At 38.0% G+C, this 21,209-nt stretch overlaps 1 long non-coding RNA gene across 1 annotated transcript; it reads right to left on the bottom strand.

Moving 5' to 3' along the window:
* Positions 1–15,438: 15,438 nt before the first annotated feature.
* Positions 15,439–20,093, bottom strand: LOC141280045 (uncharacterized). The gene is made up of 7 exons (XR_012334845.1): positions 20,017–20,093; positions 19,605–19,701; positions 19,351–19,500; positions 16,847–16,914; positions 16,633–16,727; positions 16,467–16,566; positions 15,439–15,673 (listed from the first exon to the last, which is right to left on the bottom strand). It is a non-coding gene; the product is annotated as an uncharacterized lncRNA (long non-coding RNA).
* Positions 20,094–21,209: the final 1,116 nt, after the last annotated feature.

Consider the following 21,209-nt stretch of genomic DNA (forward strand, 5'->3'; position numbering starts at 1 on the left):
TTAGATCAGACTTGCCACATACGTGGAGAGACTCTATCTTCATGGGCATTACATAACGTGTAAGTTGCACGTTACATGAACATTACTGCCTTTCACCTCAACGATAGAAAAGTAGTGCTTATTATACTTTGTGTTTGCAACCGCTACCTTTGACCTCGTAGTACTTGCCACTCGCTGCTCGTTGAGAAGAAAGAATGACGCATGCTTTCACATCAGTCTCCAAAAGTCTCCAACTACACCAGAAAAGATTGCTAGATTTTCATAGTTGATTTTTTTAAATAAAGTCGATAAAGCAGGGTTCCCGCGGGGTCTTAAAAAGTCTTAAAATGTCTTAAATTCAGAATGTTAAATTTAAGGCCTTAAAAAGTCTTAAAAACACCTAGATTTTTATCCTAGGTCTTAAATTTAATTTACCCAAGTCTTAAATTTCTTAACTTACCTCCGTTCATTCCGAAAAGCGTTGTCCGCAGAAAATAAAATAGTAATTTAAAACGCTGAAGAACTAACTTAATCAGTGGCGGAGGCAGAAAGTGTATGAAGGTGGGTTTCTAACAAGAAACCTTCCGCACTGTCATAATCCACGCAGATCGTGCCATAAGCTATATTTCAGGTGTTGTGATCTGACTGTATACTGTGGGTTTGGCGAGAAACAATCCTTAAATTTAGTTTTGTATAAGCAAAAATCTTTTTCGGGGTAACGTAATTTAACCAACTAGCCTGTGGCTTACCTGAGCATTTGCCAGGTTCTGAAACATAGAGGACCCCGAAGCGAAAAAAAAAAATCAACAATGCTTTATTGAAAATCAACTTAAACAATCTGGCCGTCGAGTCACAAGCCACCAACAGCGTGTCAACTTTAGTGTTACACAGTTTTATATTTTAGGCTTTAATATTGCTCTCTGCTGCAATGCATTCGAACCTAACGCGCTTTCCCTTCAGCTCTCCACAAACAGCAGCGATTGGCGGACGGAAAGCAAGAAAGTACCGTAATAAACCATAAATTTCCAAAAAGCGCAATTGTCTTCTTTTAGAAACAATTCAAACTTTTTTGATAGCGCAAATGCTTCAGGAGTTACGGTTAAATGAATAGCGGTAGAATCAGAGCCCTTTAGACCGTTTTTCAATCCGAAGGCTGTAGCCTCCTGAGGTTGCATAGGCAGGCTGCTGCATACGTCATCAAGCCTAGTTTATTTTACTGAGCATTACATTCGGCAAGTCATAAGAATATTACAACAATTTACGATTAACTAAGAATAATAATCAATATTTTAAAGTTAATTTTAAAGTTTAATATTCAGAAATAAGACAGTCTTTATAATGTAGCCTATGCAGGATAGAAATGCGACCCTTCAGAGGCTGCAGCCTTCGAATTGAGAAAGGGTCTTAGTGGATAACGTAACAAACCATGAACAGCCTTTTAATGGTACATTTCGTTTTCTTAATACAGATTAATCCGTTATTGTGTAATTAGAGAGGCTATTAAACCTGATGGTGGTATATAGTGCATATTTATGCATAAAACGTATGGGTGGAGTGTTTTTGACTCTGATCTCTAACTGATCTCATATTAGTGGATTTTATTTGTCAAAAAACATTGTTGATAGAATTTTATAAAAATCCTACTTACACATATTAGTGTGATATATAAATATTGTAAATCAATCCATTTCTTGACTTAAGAAAAATCACAGCTCTTTGCCTCTAACTCAATGTATTTCAATGGCTCACTATGAGCTTTCATGAACTAACTGAAGTCTCTATGAATCACGTGATGGCCAAGCTTTTTGGGCTTACATTGTCAGAAGTCTCTTCGTAAAGGGCTATGAGTAGAATTTGTTGGCTCTAACACTCGCGGTCTAATAGGGTTAAGCATAATGTATTTCCATGTATTTTGATTATCTGTTTTAAAACTGTGTTCATTTTATATTTTTCTATAACTGAATTATAGAGAATTTCTGAGATCATTTGAATGCTTCTAGTAATGTGTCATGTTGGTCTTAAATTTTACTCATAATGGTCTTAAAAGGTCTTAAAAAGGTCTTAAATTTAACTTGCTGAAACCTGCAAGAACCCTGTAAAGGGGTCTAGAAAGTTGGTAAATCCGGCGACAAAGTTAGCAACACTTCTCAGACTTTTTTATACTGTTTAAACTGCTCGGACTGCCTGTCTGTGCGTGTGCTTGTCTATGAACTCTGCCTCTGGTTGGCTAAAGATGAAAATTAAGCCAATCATCATCAGCTATGTGGTTATCCCACCCCCAACACACACACACAAAACATTGCCTGTCTGGCTGAGAGAGAAAGCATACTCGTGTGAAAATCGCTTCAGTGAGCCCTGCTGAAAAAAACAGCATACCAGCAAGACCAGCATATGTTGTGTTTTGGTGCTGGTTTGCTAGTGAACACCAGCTAAACCAGCATCAAACCAGCACCAGCTAAACCAGCACCAAACCAGCATTAGCACCAGCTATACCAGCACCAAACCAGCATTAGCACCAGCATCCTATGCTGGTCATACCAGCAAGACCAGCATATGTTGTGTTTTGGTGCTGGTATGCTGATGACCACTAGCTAAACCAGCATCAAACCAGCATTAACCAGCATAATTCCCATGCTGGCTTGATACTGTTTTTTTCAGCAGGGAGATCAATTAAAGTAACGGTAACGGAGTTATAACGGTGGAAACAGTAATTTATTAAAAAATTACGCCGTTAGTAGCAGATTACTTATAACGCTGTTATTCCTATCACTGCATATAGCGCTATAGACGGTTTCAGCAGTAACAACATAAACAAGCAGCTTTCGTGGAACACACATAACTTCCGGTAAACTCTGCTAGGAATAAATAACACAGTCCTTTTAAAGTAGTTAATTTATATAACAAGCAAAATAAACAACACAAAGATTACCTAGGAAACCAAAACATTTCTGTCTCCGCCAGGTGTCTCTCAAAACACGTTACAAAAATCAATTGAAACTCCCTGAATACTCGTCACACAAACATGATACACATATCCAAAGAAAGCAGAAATGTATACCTTTTAATAAGCTTATTATAATCGAAAACAAATATTGCCTGTTTATATAATCTGCATTGAAGTAAAGAGAGTACAGTTTTTCCTGGCTGACTTCATTATCTCTAACGCGGTCACGCACAGAGGTGGTACCGCTGTTCACATGTTAATGAACAGACAAACAGTTCAAACAATAACAAAGCATAAAGTTTTATCAGATTTAAAGACTTTACCACATGTTTGGATGATAAACTTTATACACACATGTGAGGAAGATCTTCATTTATGTCTAGACACTGAGGAAGAGAAGCGTTTATCTTTAACATTAACAGAGGTGGAAAGTAAAGAATTAAATTTACTCATGTTACTGTAATTGAGTGGTTTTTTTTTGTGTACTTTTACTTTTTTGAGTAGTTTTTAAAATCTGTACTTTTACTTAAGTATGTTTTGTTTAAAGTATTGTTCTTTGCTACATTTTAAATCATATCCGTTACGGAGTAAAAAAATATTTTAAAAAAGCAAGCTGATAAAGACGCGCCACAGATGATTGATGGGCGGGGGACACGCGCAAAAAGAACCATGGAGACGGACGAGACAGGCGCGCACTAATGCAGACCCGCCTGAATTCAATTCTTATGAAAGAAACCCCTGGCCATATTTAAGTGACCACTTTCCACTGACGCGAAGCGATTGTTTCTTTCATATGAAAGGTAGGATTCATGCTCTTGAGTACGGAATTCCCGACCGGTTTTTACCGCTCAATTTGCACGAAGCGTTTTTAATACAATGCGCATTATCTTCCGAGGTCTAGCAGCTTCGCGTCAAGTCAAACACAACTTTAGAACGTCCTCGAAAATGCGCAGGTCATTAGACATTGCAGAGAGAGAGAGAAAGAGCAAAATAGAGGGAGAGAAAGAAAGAGTAAAAGAAGAATAAAGGTCTTAGACATCAGGGGCCTCATTTATCAAGCGTTCGTACGCACAGAAGTGTGCGTAAAGTGTGCGTAGGAACAGTTTTACGCAAGGTGTGGAATTTATCAAATTGTACTTATACGTAGAAATGTGTGTAAATATACGCACACCTCGGAGTATGCGTACGCAGAGCATCTAGTGGTAGAATAGCGATACTACACAGGACCGTCCATCCCCAGCGTTAAAAGAACACTTTGCCTATTTATTATCCACCCCAAGGTGTTAAAAATTATTACTGTTAATAAAGTAACTGCAAATCAGTGTTGAAGTTAATTCATGAAATAAGTGTCTAACCCTATATTAGAAAGCTCCGTCAAATGCTTGACACAGTGCAATGGCTTATCTTGCATTATTGAAAGACTTGGCAAACAATCCATTCCGCTGGGATGGCGTTTTCAAAGATCCCGCCGATGATGATGATGGTTATGCGGCTGTCCAAGTTCTGTCATTGCTTTCCTCCTACAGTTGCACTGATTTCACGTCGCTGTGCTGTGACGCGTTTTTTTTTTTTTTGGCTGATAATTTAATGTCAAACCACTTTTTTATTTCTAGAAGTGTTCTCATACCCAACGGAATTAAACTCACTGGTAACATGTTCCCATGCAGATTTGTTTTCTTTTGTTTATTAAGTGAACCAAACAGATGTGTTATTAACCTCATCCACCAGTAACTCAATTTCTGTGTCTGTAAAGTTCCTCTTTTTCGCTCTCTTTGCCATTATTGCGATGAGGGAAAAAGCACAACGACGTGACTTATAACGGGAGGTGTTGTCACCATATATGGTTCATTGGAGGCATTTCGGAATGCAAATGACCATGAACGTGCACGAGCATGGTGCTTTAGAACAAGTGGGATTTATCATCAAGGATTACTTACTGATGTGCGTACGAACCCCGTGCGCACATTTGATAAATCCCAATTTTTTTGTACTTAGGCACATTCTAAATTTCATTCGCAGGTACAAATATAGAACATTTTCTACGCACTGTTGATAAATGAGGCCCCTGGTACCCAGGTCAGGGAAGCTATAGTAGAAGACAATAAACGTGTAAAGGATAAAAGTATATGGCACTCATCTCATTATATGCTCATTTATATATAGTTTAATAAAATAATGTATGTTACCAGCAATACATCAATTGCAACCTTACTATAGTGATTGTATTTACTAGCTGCTGACCTCATTTTATTTTTGCTTTAAAAGTGCATAACTCACCTGTAAAAATCATTAAACAACTCCAAAAAAAATTCTTAGTTGTAAAAAAGCTTTATATTTTATTAACTTTTTGTTATTGCACTTTAATTTTAAAGATGTTCCTACAATTAAAAACAACTAGTTTAAGATTTATATTCCCTTGACGTTTTTGAACTATACTAGAATCCTCCACCTTTCCCCGCTGTAACTTTTACTCTAAGTAAGGTTAAAATTAATTACTTTTTACTTTTACTTGAGTAGATTTTTAGACCAGTAACTTTACTTTTAGTTGAGAACAATATTTTATTACTCTTTCCACCTCTGAACATTACCTTAGAAGAAAAACAATGGAAGAAGCACTGGAGGAGGATATATGTGACCATTCACGGAAAGGTGTGACACAAGTCGGATCTGGGGCATTTTGAGTTATTCACAGATTCTGAACATGCAGTTTCTAAGCTTTCCAATCTGATAAGATTTGGAGAAGTTGTGGCCATTTGAATGTAAGACATTCAAGAAAGAGAATGCTGAGAAATTTGAGAAAGAAAAAAGTTAACACTTTCCCTTTTCCCTGGCTGGAGAGACAATAGGGCTCATTTACATCTCATTTAGCTAAGCCATACCCCCTGTAAAGCCGTTTTGAGATACAGATGTTCTAGCATCATATGTAGTATTTTATTACAGAAGTCCGAATGACAACATGCAAAAATAAACAGAACTTTTTACCTTTGTGGAGATCACAAGTCGAATCTAGTCTGTTTCAGATGTGTGAATCATCCAATGATTTTTGTCCACAAGTGCGTATAATCCCTGAAATATAGATATATAGTCTATTGTTTACATCAGATTTCTGGTAATACAATATAATATACAATCTGAGGACTATTTACATCGTAACATGTAAGGGTTTATCAGATTACACTCTGGCATTTACGTTCTGTTAAACACATGAACCCGCCTTCAAAGTTTGTATTTAAAATAGGGAGGTATTATAATAGATAATCCAAAACAGCACCGTCGAAAACGTGAAGTCCTTAAGAGATGTTACCGATCGCTCGCTCATTGCTCCATCAGCCAGTGACTTCATGGAAAATATTGATAGACAAAACATGTAGCCAATTATTTAAAGAATTCAACGATCTCTGTGTAACTTATATGAGTTTGACTTCATGCTGCGCTGCAAGACGTCAAAGTACCGCGAGAACGAGTCGAAATAAAACTACTCCGTAAGATTTCTTGAAGAGCTCTCGCGGTACTTTGACGTCATCCGACTGCGGCGCCCCATAAAGTCAGTGACGCGGCTGACATATGATGCGGCTGACTGTTATCTGTTCCGCCCCAGCTTCTTTTATTTTTCTTTTTTTTTGTGCACCCAAGCTTCATTTACAGTCTGGGGAGATGCACGCTATAAGTTTGAAAAAAAAAAAAAACTTAGCAAACATGTCTGAGGAACAGGGCAGCCGCGTCACTACAGTCACGTGACTTCACGCTCGAGCCGGAAGAAAAGACAATGCTGAATAAAGTTGTAATTCTTGCTATTTTTGGACCAAACTGTATTTTTAATGCTTCAACACAATCTTACTGACCCACTGATGTCACATGAACTACTTTGATGATGTTTTATTACCTTTCTGGACATGGAAACTGTACATAGATTTTCAATGGAGGAGACAGAAAGCACTTGGACTAAATCTAAAGTTAAAACATCTTAAACTGTGTTCCGAAGTTGAAGGGAGTTCTTCCGAGTTTAGAACGACATAAGGGTGAGTCATTAATTACATTATTTTCAGTTTTGGGCGAACTATCCTTATTCAGTAGTCACACTGTTCCCTTTGGGAGCGGAGGCGAAAACACAAGCTTATCCAGTATGTAAATATACACACAGACAATGACGACCCCCGCAGCACGCTAGAATCTCTGGAAAAAACAAACCGATTTCAACCGCAAAATGTACGCTTTTAAATATACATAAACTGCTATCTCAAACATGGAGAGGCTTCTTCGTGATATCAACTAACAGATTCTGCAATAAAACGAAAATCAAAAATTAAAAAAAAAAAGACGTTGTTTCTCATTTTCTCAAGATTTGTGCTTCCGACTTGTGTCACTGGTTTCTGTGACGGGTCACATATTCCTGAAGTAAATAATTTATTTATCCTCATTTATATTTGCTATCATGTAATATGCTTATGGCTTGTGCAGTTCAGCCTACATAAGCTACCTCAGCAAACTGCACGCTTCGGACGTTTGCATTGTTTACAAACGAGGACACGTGAATTCACGTAATGGCGGATAACTGTTACATGCCGTACAGTGTTAAACACAGTAATTCACTTTCGTATCCTTCATGGCAACTTTCAGTACGGCTGGACTGCAGGATCTTTTAAGTGTGTGTTGTAATATGATTCCATATAATGTTTACATGTAACGCAATTCCATACACTGAGCTTTACACGCGACAGAGGCAGAGTAGGCCGGAAGAAATTTGGGTAGAAACAAATGTCGGAAAGAGTTAAGCCTTGAGCTGGGTCAAAGCGTTTGGAATCTGAAGTGAATTCGATGTGAAAAGTGCTGAACGCAGAGTTCCAACATTTTAGAAATAGGGTACAGAACCTAAGGTCTGAAAAACAACCTTCGTCTAAATAAACGTAAACAAAATGTGTGTAAAACAAAATGGAAGTTTAGTAACGTTCAGCAGGATCCAGCACAGAGCCTCTAATAAACAATTAAAGGATGCTCTTACATCCGAATGTGAGTCTCACTGCAAGGTAGAATTTAGATTTTCATTTAACGCCGAAGAGTGCCCATTCTGAAGGGTGGATAGGAATGGTTTTAAAAGCGTCTGTGGTGTCAGCTTTGGCCAACCATGGGCCTTGACCGGCCAGCTTAATAAGCTGGATAGCATTGTCAACTGAATCGTAGTGCAGAGAAAATGGTTCTGAATGGATGCATTCATTGACACTAGCTATTGTGTCGGAGTGAGGAGAGGACATATCAAAAATCAGTCGCTTTATACCCGAATATTTCCTGGTGGCTATGCCGAGAGAATTAACTCGAATAGGAGAAAAGGGAGGAGAGCTGAAGGGACCGATTAACTAGTCTTAATTTACTTCTCTGTCAAGCAGGGCAGACATAACATCAGGTTCAGTTAGAGCTGATTGTACATTTTTTGCTACGTAGGTAGAGAGTTAGGGGGATAAAACTCCAACACGAACCCCTTGTGAAAGCCCAGTAATTAGTTGACGAAAGATGGTTCGGGATGTGACGCTAAATAGCAAGATAATATTGGGACATTTATATGTGTAGAGGGGTGTTTGATCATAGTTTTCTCAGATGTTGAGCCTTTCTCTTGGTTGTAGGTCTGTACCGATGTCGACAGACACATTTCGGCTGTGGGTCCTTGCAGGAGCCACAAATATGAGCAAATTTACAGTTGGTGTAAGTACAGATATATTCGTTAAAATTATTACACAGAGGAATGCCCTTGAATTCAGAAATTGAACAGCCTTTTACATCTGTACGTTCAGCACCATGGCCAGCGGCCGGACTACGGTTATTGTGAGCTTTAGGGCAAAAGGAGGCGGAATGTCCGTGGGAACTGCAGACAGCACAAGCCAAAAATTTTTGGCCTCCAAATGATGAACTAGGAGATTGGTATAGGTAATTGACAAGTCTATTCATGTGTTGTGGATCATGATGAATGAAGCAGATTTAGCAGAGAGTGATTTATGATACTCATAGAATAAAGTACCCCGGTAACGTTGGTTAAAGTCTGCCATCATAGCTAAGTATAAGTCTAATTCTTCCCTCTGATCGGGGAAGGCTTGGCATAAGATGTCTCTGTATATACCAAATGCATTAACAAATTCTGAGAAGGACAGATTACGTTGCACTCTTGGGTCTGAAGTTTTCAGAAACACTGCCAGGTCACCACAATCGACCATTTGTCGATCTACAGCTGGCCAGGGAAGCAATAGGGTGGCCAAGTTAATGTCCTTACCTTGGATTATATTTTTTCTTATTTGTGAAGAAACAGTAGAGGCAGCAGGTGGAACAAAACGCCTACCAAAAGCTTGCAGTGGTACTGCGGTGGAGAGACTGTATTGTGATGTCGTAGAAGGAGCGGATGTGTCTTGGAATTGAGCTTGGTCCGTAGGACGAGTAGATGTTGCAGGAGTAGCAGATGAAGTTGAAGAAGCAAGCAAAGTGTGGCTAAATCCGGAGATCGAGTTGATACCCGGAAGGGAAGCCGTAGATGTACTAGGCAGCGTGGCTGCGGTGGAATTATTAGGGAAAGCTTTTTCAAAAACTTCTAGTCTGCACTCCAATGATTTGACGGTAGTATAGAGGTCTTGGACCGCTTGAATGAGCAGGGTATTGTTATCTATTGTAAGGTGGCGAGATGGAGGCGAAGGAGTCTGAGCTGGGGTTTTAGATTTTTTGGCTGGATGAGGAGAAGATGAGTTAGTTGTCCGCTTCTTACCGGCTTGTTTAGTCGAAGCGGGCGGATCACGTTTACCTTGGTCAGTAGTGTTGTCACGATACCAAAATTATAGGTTCGATACCGATACTATGCCAAGGATTTCAATTCCAATACTTTTTCGATACATTTTCTGAAAACACTCTCAAATCCCATTGCTGTGCTTTATATTAAAAACGGGACAACATTCTAATCATATAACACACTAATAAATGAACATATGAACAACATATATATTAAACATTTAAGCAAAATATGAAATATATCAAAACGTAAAAAATAAATTAGAGCAATGGCATTCAAGGTAAAAAAAGAATAATTTTACAATCCATTTTTCCTGTTGTAAAATTAACAAAAGTGGCATCGGACACGCCCATTTAGACCATGCGGCATGGGATTTTCTTTATCCAAGCAATGCTAAGAAACTTTGAGTGTGTAACGAGTGAGTATGGGCATAGATTCCAAATGCAGAAGTTTATTTAAAAACAAGCATTCAAACCAATCCAAGCAGCATTATCTCAGTTTTTCTCTAGTGAGCATTAGCATAGTAAAAAAAGATAAACAAGTACTTAAACAAAATGATTGCTTTTTGTTTGTTATTGTTAGTTAATACATTAACATTTATATGATAAACAGATTATAGTGTACATGTGAAAATATACCTCACTGAATGACGTGAGGGTTAATAAATGACGTGTTTTTGTGAACTTAAAGCACAACAGTATCTGGGTTCATTTACTTTTTACCACAGTAAAAGTATTTTCTTGTCAGCTAAAATGCTGTCTAAATTCCTAAGTCTGATAACTGTGAGGCGATTGTATTAACTTGGATCATTACAGGCAAAACGTAACAACACGCATATCAACAACAATTTGGTAAGTCTAGAATTCATACTTTGGGATGATTATCAATCTCTCGTCGGCGTGTCGGTCCTTCAGTGCTTTGCTAGCGGCGTTAGCACGCGGCTCTGTAGCAACGTATATTTGGCTTACTTCACTTGTGTCCTTCAGGTTCGCATGTTTATTTGACTCGCATCCAAAAAAAAACACCACACAGCAATACTGCTTGGCTTTCTTGTACTGTTAAACCAGAGCGAACGAGACGAGGAGAGGAGGCGGAGCACTGCATTCACGTGCACTGTGTGCAGCGCCGTTTAAAAGAATAAGAGAGAGAGAGCGAGAATGCGCAGCTGGTGTTTGCAGAGTACATAAAAAACATCTCGCAGCTCATCTCGGGGTATCGATTCCGCGGGACACGAGTATTGGAATCATTTTTAATTGTCAGTATCGATATGTATCGAAATATTGATAATTTTGACAACACTATTGGTCAGCATCCGTGGAATTATTAGCCAGTTGGAGCAGATCATCCCTTGACAGCTCTGTATTTAGGGGAATACCGGCAGCTTTGAAACTGTTTGCTATTTGCTCCGGAGGCCACTGAGACCATGGATAATCGCGACCTTATATGTGTGAACTACGTCTCACAGCCTGTGGTGAAGGTGGTACGATTTCATCATCCAAGTCAATAGAATCACTATCGCTGATAGCTTTGCGAGACATAATGTGGGGTTTGCGACTGAAGCGTGCACGTGAATGCTGCTGTCAGTTTCTGCGAACGCAAAAAGCTTCATTTCTATTTTGATTATATTGTTAACTTCTTAATAAACCACAAACAAACATGTATACATTTATTTCACATTCTTTACTGTAGTTTCCTCTCACATTCCCGCCTAAAGGCTAATTATGCAGCTTATTATGTAGGTCTTTTGTTTGCTAGCTGTCAATCAATCCTTCTCGCAAACGGCCCCTCTAAACAAAAAGTGTGACAAAAAGGAGGCTTCCATGTCGTTCCGCCATACTGGCAAACTATAATAGCAGAGAGGGACAAAAAGCACTAGCCTACCAACGTGTTTCCACAACGCGTTTTCATTCAGAACATGTGAACCAGCTGAAACGGACAAGGAGATCAGTAAGTACATAACATTTTTTCAGTTGCTTAAAAACATAACAATGGCAAAAGAGAAAAAATACTTAGTAAGTAATATACGTTTAACTTATAGGCACCTTTCAAGGTACTGACTGACACTGTACAATATAAAACTAAGCAAAGAAAAGAAACATAGCATACAGAAGATCAAACAATAAAATAATTTAAAGGAATTCTAAACAGATTTGTATTAGGCTTTAAAAAGGGAAATTGAATCCAGATGGGAAATGTGCCTTGATAAGGAGTTAAACTTAAAGCACAACCACCTAAAATTAAGAGCAGACAGCAATTCCACAGAGGAAGATCTCAGAGAGTGTGAAGGAATAAACAAGTGAATGAGATCTGAGAGATATTGTGGTGCCAAGTTATGAAGAGCTTTATAAGTAGTAAAATTTTGAAATTTATCCGGTAACAGACAGGAAGTCAGTGCAGTTGAAAAAGGATTGGAGAAAATTAACCATGGTTTTATTGTGGTAAAAGTGTAGTAACCATGTTTTTTTAGTCAATTGATTACTATGAGCAAAACCATGGTTTTACTACACTAACCATGGTTTAACTATGGTTTTTGAAAACCATGGTTGTCAAAACCATAGTTATTTTGTGGTAATCATGGTTTTACTACAGTAACCATGGTTTTTTGGTCTTAACTGTAGTAAAACCATGGTTAATTTTCGTAAGGGTATGACATCAGAGATATGTGATTGAGTGACAATCCTAGCTGCTAAATTCAGGATTAACTATAATTGATGGAGTTGTTTTACATGGATGCCAAATAAAAGAGAATTGCAATAATCAATTCGGGTATAAACCGATGCATGGATAAGAATTTCAGTACTATGTTGAGAAAGTGAAGAACAGAGTCTAGCATTATTACATAAATGAAAATATGCAGAATGTGAAATGTTAATAATATGGGAATGTAATGTGCTGTCCAAAGCATAGGATGAGGCAGGATCTAAATGCAGATTGTGAAGTTTAATATAATCCAATAAACCATATCTATAATCCATGGCATAAAAGACGATAACAAAAATCTGAAAAATGAACAAGAATAACCATGGCAAGACATGAAGACAGGACATACAATTACATTAAATAATTAACAAGTTGTGTTGTAACTGACATACAGGAAAATGAATTGGTAATTTAAAGCATCTCTTGGCCTTTATCATGCTGAAGGCAGGCGCCTATTTTGGGGAGGTTGTTGACAGGAGATACACTCCATGTTCATACAGGAGCCATTACTCAGGGGTGTGATTCTTCCGGATAAATCCGGAATTCCGGCTTTTCCGACCTGAAAATGAGGCTTTCGTGAATCATGCAAATCCAATTTTTTTGTGTGTATGTGGGGGGGGGGGTTTGCAAGGCACCGTTATAAATGACCTCATATCACTCCGCAAGTAGTTTATTTATTTGTCACGATCGAAAGCAGAGCTCACCAAAAAGCTTGCAGTCGGATCACCGGCGTGTGGTGTTGGCTGCGAATTAAAAAAAAAAATCATGCGTTCGCCTACAAATAGAATGAGAGAAACACATCTTTCACTCTCAACCAAACTAACAAACTAGCCAATCAGAGGTAGAATGGGGAGGGGTCTTTGATGTGTGGCTGAGATCCAGCTGCAGATGCCGCGCGGCTGCGGAAAAGTCACAACAAGTTGTCAGCAGGATGAAGATTAAGTAAATGAAGCCTAGCCTAGGTAAGACGACCTTATATATAAATGACAGTGGCGCTGGGCTTGGATAGAAGGAATAGGCAGAGACAAACAGCAAAATTAAGAGAACCTGCCAGGTGTTTGCTGCTTTGACAAAACTGTCCGTTTCAAATCAAGCTATGCCAGTAATGTAAATATCAGATTTCTCGTCGAGGTGAAATGCTGTCTCGCTATATCAATATAAAGTTGCGTTTGTGTCAAAACGTTTGCTTGCATTATTATTCTGTAATCACTTACGTTAACGCACGCATATACACGAATCAGATCCAACGTCATCCTGACGAACACACGCCTGTATTTGCTCCTCTTAATGGTTTGTGAATCTTGCGATTACAGAATAATATAATGACAAACAAACACATTCATGGATCTGGTTTGCCCGTGTGCGTGCGTGTGTGTGTGTGAAACGCGTAGCTCAACTGTGCCAAAAGAACTATGCAAAAGACAAATGCACTTGACTGCCTTTCCAGAAAGTCACAACATTTGAATAACTTTAGTGTTACAGTATCCACTTTAAATTCAGCGTGTTGTAATCAATAATTAATCTGTATTAAATGCCCCCACTAATTATTCTATAAACATTAAACATGTTTTGACCAATGACAAATCTCATTTATCAAGTTGTGTATGTGGCTTGTGTGCCTTATTATTATTACCATATGCAACCAAAGATTTTACTAAAAGGGCACACATTTATTTACAAAAACATAAAAATCCTCATAGATCTAGTTACTTATTTTTACTCTTAAAATGCACCACACTGATATATTTACCTTTAAATGCACAAAGTGACTGATTTTGTTCAGTCTGAAACAGTGGCAAGGCTACATAATGGTCAGGGTGGCACTTGCCCACGCAGATTGACGATTGGCCACTCAGATCAATCAATTTTGAGCTCAAATTATATTTCAACTGTATTTCATTTTATAGTGTGTGTGTGTGTGTGCGTGTGCGTGAGTGCATGCGTATATATGTCGCCACGTCATGGTAGGTGTGCCATATATTTTCCTGCTTTTTTGTCCTTTGCCAATCACACCTATGATTACTCCAGTCACATTGATAAGAAGCAGCTTTATCAGATGCTGTAGTCTGACACGCAGCTGATTGATGATCAGCTAATAGACATAGTAAGAAAGTAAGCCATCTATCTGCTGACAGATGGCATTGTGAAGGTGAGATTTTAGAATATTATTAAACACTTTCACATTAATACCACACAGGATGATATTTACGTTATAGATGACTGGGCTATAAAAGAAGTAGAACACAAATCAAATGCAGTCAGCTGATGTGCTATTGACACAACAAAACAGTTCACATCCATTATGTTCAGTGTATCTGTATAGCTCAGTGGTAGAACGCAAATGCTGAATAAATGTATACCTGCTAATAATGCTATGTAAGTTGCTTTGGATAACAGCATCTGCCAAATGCACAAATGTTGAATGTAGAGAACTTGGAACATCATTGTAGGTTCATTAGCAGTCCTGATGCGTGCTCCTCTCCTTTTCTCTCCTATCTGAAACGGATGTTTCCAAGGTCTTTACTTCCCAGCGGGCATTTGATGTCAATTTAACATCAATTTGACATCAAACATCGACGTCAAAATTACGTCACAGAATAGGTCAAAAATGAAAGTCATTTTGACGTCAAAGTGTTGATGTCAATTTGATGTCAAGATTTTGACCTCTGCTGATGTCAATTCTACATCTATTTGACATCAAGATGTTATGATGTTGATGTCATTTTAATGCTATTTTGATATCCCAGCCGGCATGATTCACCGTTGAAATTTGTCTTTTATGGATAAAAACACATTCTTTCAAACAGTTTCCAGTTAGTAGTGCAAAAATGGAATATTCCAAATATAGAATAAAATCATAAAATAAGAAAACAAAATCAGGTTTAAAAGTCATTTTATTTATAACTGCAAATATGAATTTTGTTGTTGGTTTAGTTAGGGTGACCATACGTGCCATTCTTCCCGGACGCATCCCGTCCAGGATTTTGGTGCGTCTTCCGGAAGTAGTATTTGTTGACCGCATACGCCATTCAGTTAAAAACATAAGATATACAATCATAGTTTCATTCTTACCTTAAAATGTAACAGTTGCTTTTCTGTAATAATAATAATAATCCTCTATGACGTATGCGGTCGACAAATACGAGTTCCAAAAGACGCACCCGAAATCCTGGACAGGACGGGTCCGGGAAGAATGGCACGTATGGTCACCCTAGTTTAGTTGACAGTCTTCTTATGGCCACCACCACCCATCCATTCTGGCTCATGCACTTAAAATATAATGACAGCATCTAAAGAGGAAAAACAAACCGCATGTTATTTCATTGTCAAAAATGCTATGTTTTTTAGCCCATGTATAAAAAAAGTTATTGCACATGAAGGCAAGATGTGTGTTCTTTAATGGTCTGACTACAAACATAGCATAGCTGATGAAGGAAGAAAGCTGTTGTGTTTACAAATGTGACAATGAGCTTCAATTAAGATCATCTACAGTGCATTCAGAAAGTATTAAGACCCTCTTCACTTTTCAATTTTGTTATGTTCTTTCATGATACTGCAATTGTTTACATTTTCCCTCATAAAATTGTTTTTTTGAAACGTTTGCAAATGTATGAAAAAAGAAAAACTGAAATATAATTTTTTACATTATACATATTCAGACCCTTTCCAACAATACCTGGAATTTAGCTCAGGTGTCTCCTATTGGTCTTGCTGTTTCTACACCTTAAAGGGTTCTGATGAACACAAAGATATTTTGAGGAATGTCTGTAACCAAACTGACCAGAAGCACCACTGACTTCCATAGCAGGATAAAAGAATACAATGGAAGTGAATGGTGCTTCTGACTGTTTGTTTAAAAACAAATCCAGGTGTTGCAAGGTTTGCTGCATCCTTCCCAAAAAGACCTGAGGCTGTAACTGCTGCTTCAAAAGGTGTGTTAACTAAATACAGAGTAAAGGGTCTGAATACTTGGGTGATATTGACTTTATATCCCCCCTCCCCCCAAATTGAGATGCTAAACAAAGCAAACATTGACTGTTTACCTTACGTGTGGGTCAAACAGCCTCTTGTGCAGTCACTTACCAATGAAAGCTAAGATGGACTCCAGACCTTCTGGACTGTCTGTGAGAGACTTCAAACTCAAACCAGACCAGCAAGGCATCACGTTGGCAGACACCCCAACCTGATCAAAAAATTTTGATTAGGAGATATTCTTGTCCTATTTTTAATATAGATTTTACAAACTTACCACAGATAATCTGGCAAAGCAAAGACTTATGAAACAGCATCTTCCCAAATCTCCTCTTAAGGCTCATCTTGTCTATCATGGCATTTAATAAAGTTCTGGAAAAAAAATTTTTTTCATTTGTACAAAACATACAAAAAACTGTGGCCCAAGCACAACTATTAAAAAAATTAAGAATGTTTCCATTTTTTGTCATGGGACACTATTATTTCCTTACTTTTTGAGGGGTACAGATTTGGGCATCTGGAAAGACACATGACTTCACCAAGTTGCACGGTGATCTGCCTACAATATAAAACACATACAAAAATAAAAAACAAGTCATAGCCCCTTTTAAAAAGAAAACATAAATTGTGAAATACAAAACACTGCATCTTAATTATTAGGATTACTAGAATTTGGTCAGAATACAATCCAAAACAAGTAAAAAATATATTGTAAGGTTCCATTACTACATGGTAGCTTGGTGGTGGATTACAATGGTTGGTGGTAACTTTAATTTTATAACTCATGGGCATAGCCATCATTTTAAAAGTGATGATTAGAGCCATAATACATAAAGATTAGGGCTGTGACAGTTCTCATAACCACCGTGGTGGTAAAGTGCGGCCTGCGGTTGCGTGCACGTCACAAACTATGAAAAAATATAAAGTACAATCTCCCCCAGCGAGATATCTTCAAGTTTGTGTGAACGCAAACAGCCAGCAGATTCAGAGTTAGAGCACTATTTGCAACTGATATTAGTGATGACCCGGTGGCTTGGGAGCAGAACAGAGGCAAAATATTCTTTCTTGGTCACTCAAGGTTGCGAAAAAGTATCAATCTGCGCTACCCGTACACCATCAGAACTAGGGCTGTCACTTTTTATTCGATATTCGAATATGCATTCGAACATGACGTGAAATATCCGTATTCGAACTTTAAATAAACCATCCGGTTTTTAAAATGACATGTTTAGCGCATTTTTCACAGTAACACCTCGTAATGGGAAGGAGGCTGAGAGTGAGACCGACGACAACAACTGTGCGCAAGAGAGGGAATCAAATTGGACCAAAATGAACCTAATGTACATGTCAAGATAGAATTATAGTTTGTATATAAAATGACATATTGTTTATAGTGTTAAATAGTATAGCAGAATAAAAAGCTTGTGTTAATACGTTCGCATTATGAAATTAGCATGTATGAAGATAATTTCATCATTTTTACAACGCAATGTAAACTTTATATTAAACAACAACACGGATTTGTCTTGTAAACGGATTTGAAATGATCATGTGCTGACTGTCGCGCGTCACATAGACGACAAGTCAGATCTGCTTAACTCAGCTGTAAGTTTAATTTCATCTCAAATATTAAATGGTTTGTGCTCTCTAACATTAAAAACGGGCAAGGAAACAGCACGCGCAGGGTTAATGTACTTGTCAATGACGGCTCACAAACCCGCGGGATAGGCTATGTATGGGTGCTTGTTGTCAATGAGAGTTCTTCTCACAAATACGCTCAAGCGCGTAATATGTGTGCTTGTCAATGACGGGTATTAAATCCGCGGAGTTTTCTGCCGAAATCTGCGGGCGTGAATTCCGTTTGGGCTTGGCTATATGCCTTACTTATGCTGCTGTTTAAGTTGTCACTTTATTGTTTGTTACTGTTCTGAATAAGTTTGTTATTCATAAGTTGATAACCTGTTTCAAACATTAAGTAAAAAAAGTAATCCAGACAGCCCTGTTTATGACTGATACTGTTAATAATTTTGTGATTGAATCTCCAATTAGGGTTTTTTTATGCGCGCGGGGGGGGCTAGATATTCGAATATATTCGGATACACTGCATGATATCCGAAATCCGTTCGAATTAGATTTTTCTCAAAAGTGACAGCCCTAATCAGAACATGTTTTTAGTGCTGCTGGAAACATTATAACCCCAATAAGGTTTCTCACTTTTTGTTTCATGGATTGAAGTGCTACAATAAACACACATAGGCGACAATCCTGTGGGTGCTCAGAAGCTCGGCTCAAGCACCCAGCGAAATGGCAAAGCACCTATGTTCAGTTTATTCACATTAAAGGTACTGTTTTTCCTGATCGCAAATTTAGTTTGTGTGTAATGTTGCTGTTTGAGCTAAGGTATTATTTATGCTCTAAGTTTACTGCCAAGTAGGGTTGTTGCGGTCACAGAATTTTCCCACCGGTTAATCAGCGCGTGACAAACTTGTCAATCACATCTCGTCAGTAAAGCTGGTTCCTTGTTTAGTAATTTACCAGCATCAGCAACTTTCAGATGGAGCGCCATTTACTACACAGAGCCGTAGTTCACTGACAAAAGGGAAAATATCGCATTCATAATCGGAAATGATTTCTCCTTTTGTCAGTAAACTACGGGTCTGTGTAGTAAATGGCGCTCCATTTGAAAGCAGCTGATGGCATTTTATTACTTATCAAGGAACCAGCTTTACTGACGAGATGTGCGTGACAATCATGTTTGATTTATCGTGCAGCCCTAGCTCTGGCTAAGCTAAGCTGCTGTTGAATCACAACACACTAAACAAACTACACAATCAGAACTCGTTACATATTTCTGAAGGAGGGACTTCATAGAACAATGAAGACATCAGCCCATTTTGAGGACAGTGAAAACAGCACTATACAGTAAATTGTGTGAAAAATACTGTTTTTTTAACATGAAACATGAACACAATCAAGAACACAGGAAAAACATTACCTTTAACTTCACAATGCACACGAAAACGTGACTGCGCCACTTTCCACCTCTTCAAAGCTTTTGAGCGCTCCAGACTCTAGAGCACCTGGCGTTGCTAAGTAAAGCTTGAGGTTGTGATGAGCACCCACCGGCGGAAAAAGAAATTGCCGCCTATGAACACACACGTTTGTTAAGAAACATCATATCGGATCTTTGTTTACATTTTTATATTTCAAAATATATGTATGCATTATATATATATAAAAGATATATACCTCCCCCCTCACACAAACACATTCTATAACCACCTCACCACAGTGGTGAATTGGTGCATTACCATCGCGGTGGTAAAATACTGTCACTGTCACAGCCCTAATAAAGATAAGAAGGAAAGAAAGCTGTTATGTACACAACCACAAAGATCCATTTTGTCTGTCAATATGAAGCCTCTTTAAAACTTGCATCAACATCCACTCTGAACTATGAATTAACTTCTGGCTCTGTCTATTGAAAACGAAGGGTGTGAAACATGTACATAATATAGAGGGAATTGTGACATACAGAAGAAATTAATTGCTGTGCTGAACACAGAGACCATTGCATCCTGAATAATTTTCTTATATTTTCCTAATGACAATGACAAACCAGTACTGAGAAACAAGTAGTAGGTGGTTTTAAAAAGCTTACCTGTGAAGTTTCTTATGTTTGTGTTATTACGTTTCTGATCTGACAACCCTTGCTGTCTGATTCTTCTTCAATCCTGACAACATATAAAAAAGTACAATTAGTGCAATAGTAAAAGAGAATTCTATAAATGATGACCTTTATCAGAATGTAATGCATACACTTGCATAATGCATTTAAGTAACGTTATGAAATATCAGGTTAACATGCACAACATTACCTGATCCAGACAGATGGCTGTACATGGCTGTTAATGCATTTAAATCTCAGCATTGACAAGATCACCATCACTATTTTCAATTTGAAGGGCTCTGATAACAAAGACATTACAAAGGAGTTATAAAAATAAACTGAAAACAAGAGCGCATTTGTCTGGATAACTAATATTTTCAAGTTCCATTAAACTTGCTAATTATTCATCAAGAGAAGTAAGCAAAATAATACCATTACACTTCATTTCAATTCAAATAGCACGTGCCAACAACTTAACGTTACACTGTTTGACTTTTTCCTTACAAAGGAGTTAAGAGTTTTATTCCGCTTTAAATCATTGATACAGCCCGAGGGACCGCAGGTACAAGCATATGCGTGTGACGTAACGTGTGATTGCCTGATAAATGCAGTTATTGCAAATTCGCGAGCCATAAAACACCAACATCTCATCTAACGTCAAGTTTAAACACTTAATCAGTAACATGAAATTAAGCAAGCAGCATTAATTAACTGACCGCACTCATCCGTCTGCCGCGCTGCTACTCTTTACAAATGACAGAGGTGTCTGTGGCGCCTGTAAGACCTCTCGGATATACACTGACTGAACTACGATATCAACGCGATTCTACCGAACAGTTGTCCAAAAAGCCCTTACATTTAGGTGCTTTTCTGAAGCAATAAACAACCAAGTGGTTAAGTTGATAAGACCAGATATCATATTAATTTATTAATATTCATATTACAATCATATTAATGTAACCGTAGTCCAATTTCGGCGGGAACATCCCGAATCAACCATCATAACGGATACGTTCACAAATAACAGAAAATCACAATTAATAGGCATCGTGCTTTTTGTCATAAAACATTTTATGTGTGAATAAAATAATGTTACGCGTTTTAAACATTGACTTATTGACTTGATATTTCCTTACCTCGATGCACTTTCTCGAAGATCACGCAGACAGCCGTTAAACTCTCCA

The sequence above is a fragment of the Paramisgurnus dabryanus genome, chromosome 13 (genome assembly GCF_030506205.2).
Source record: "Paramisgurnus dabryanus chromosome 13, PD_genome_1.1, whole genome shotgun sequence".
NCBI classification, from domain to species: Eukaryota; Metazoa; Chordata; class Actinopteri; order Cypriniformes; family Cobitidae; genus Paramisgurnus; species Paramisgurnus dabryanus.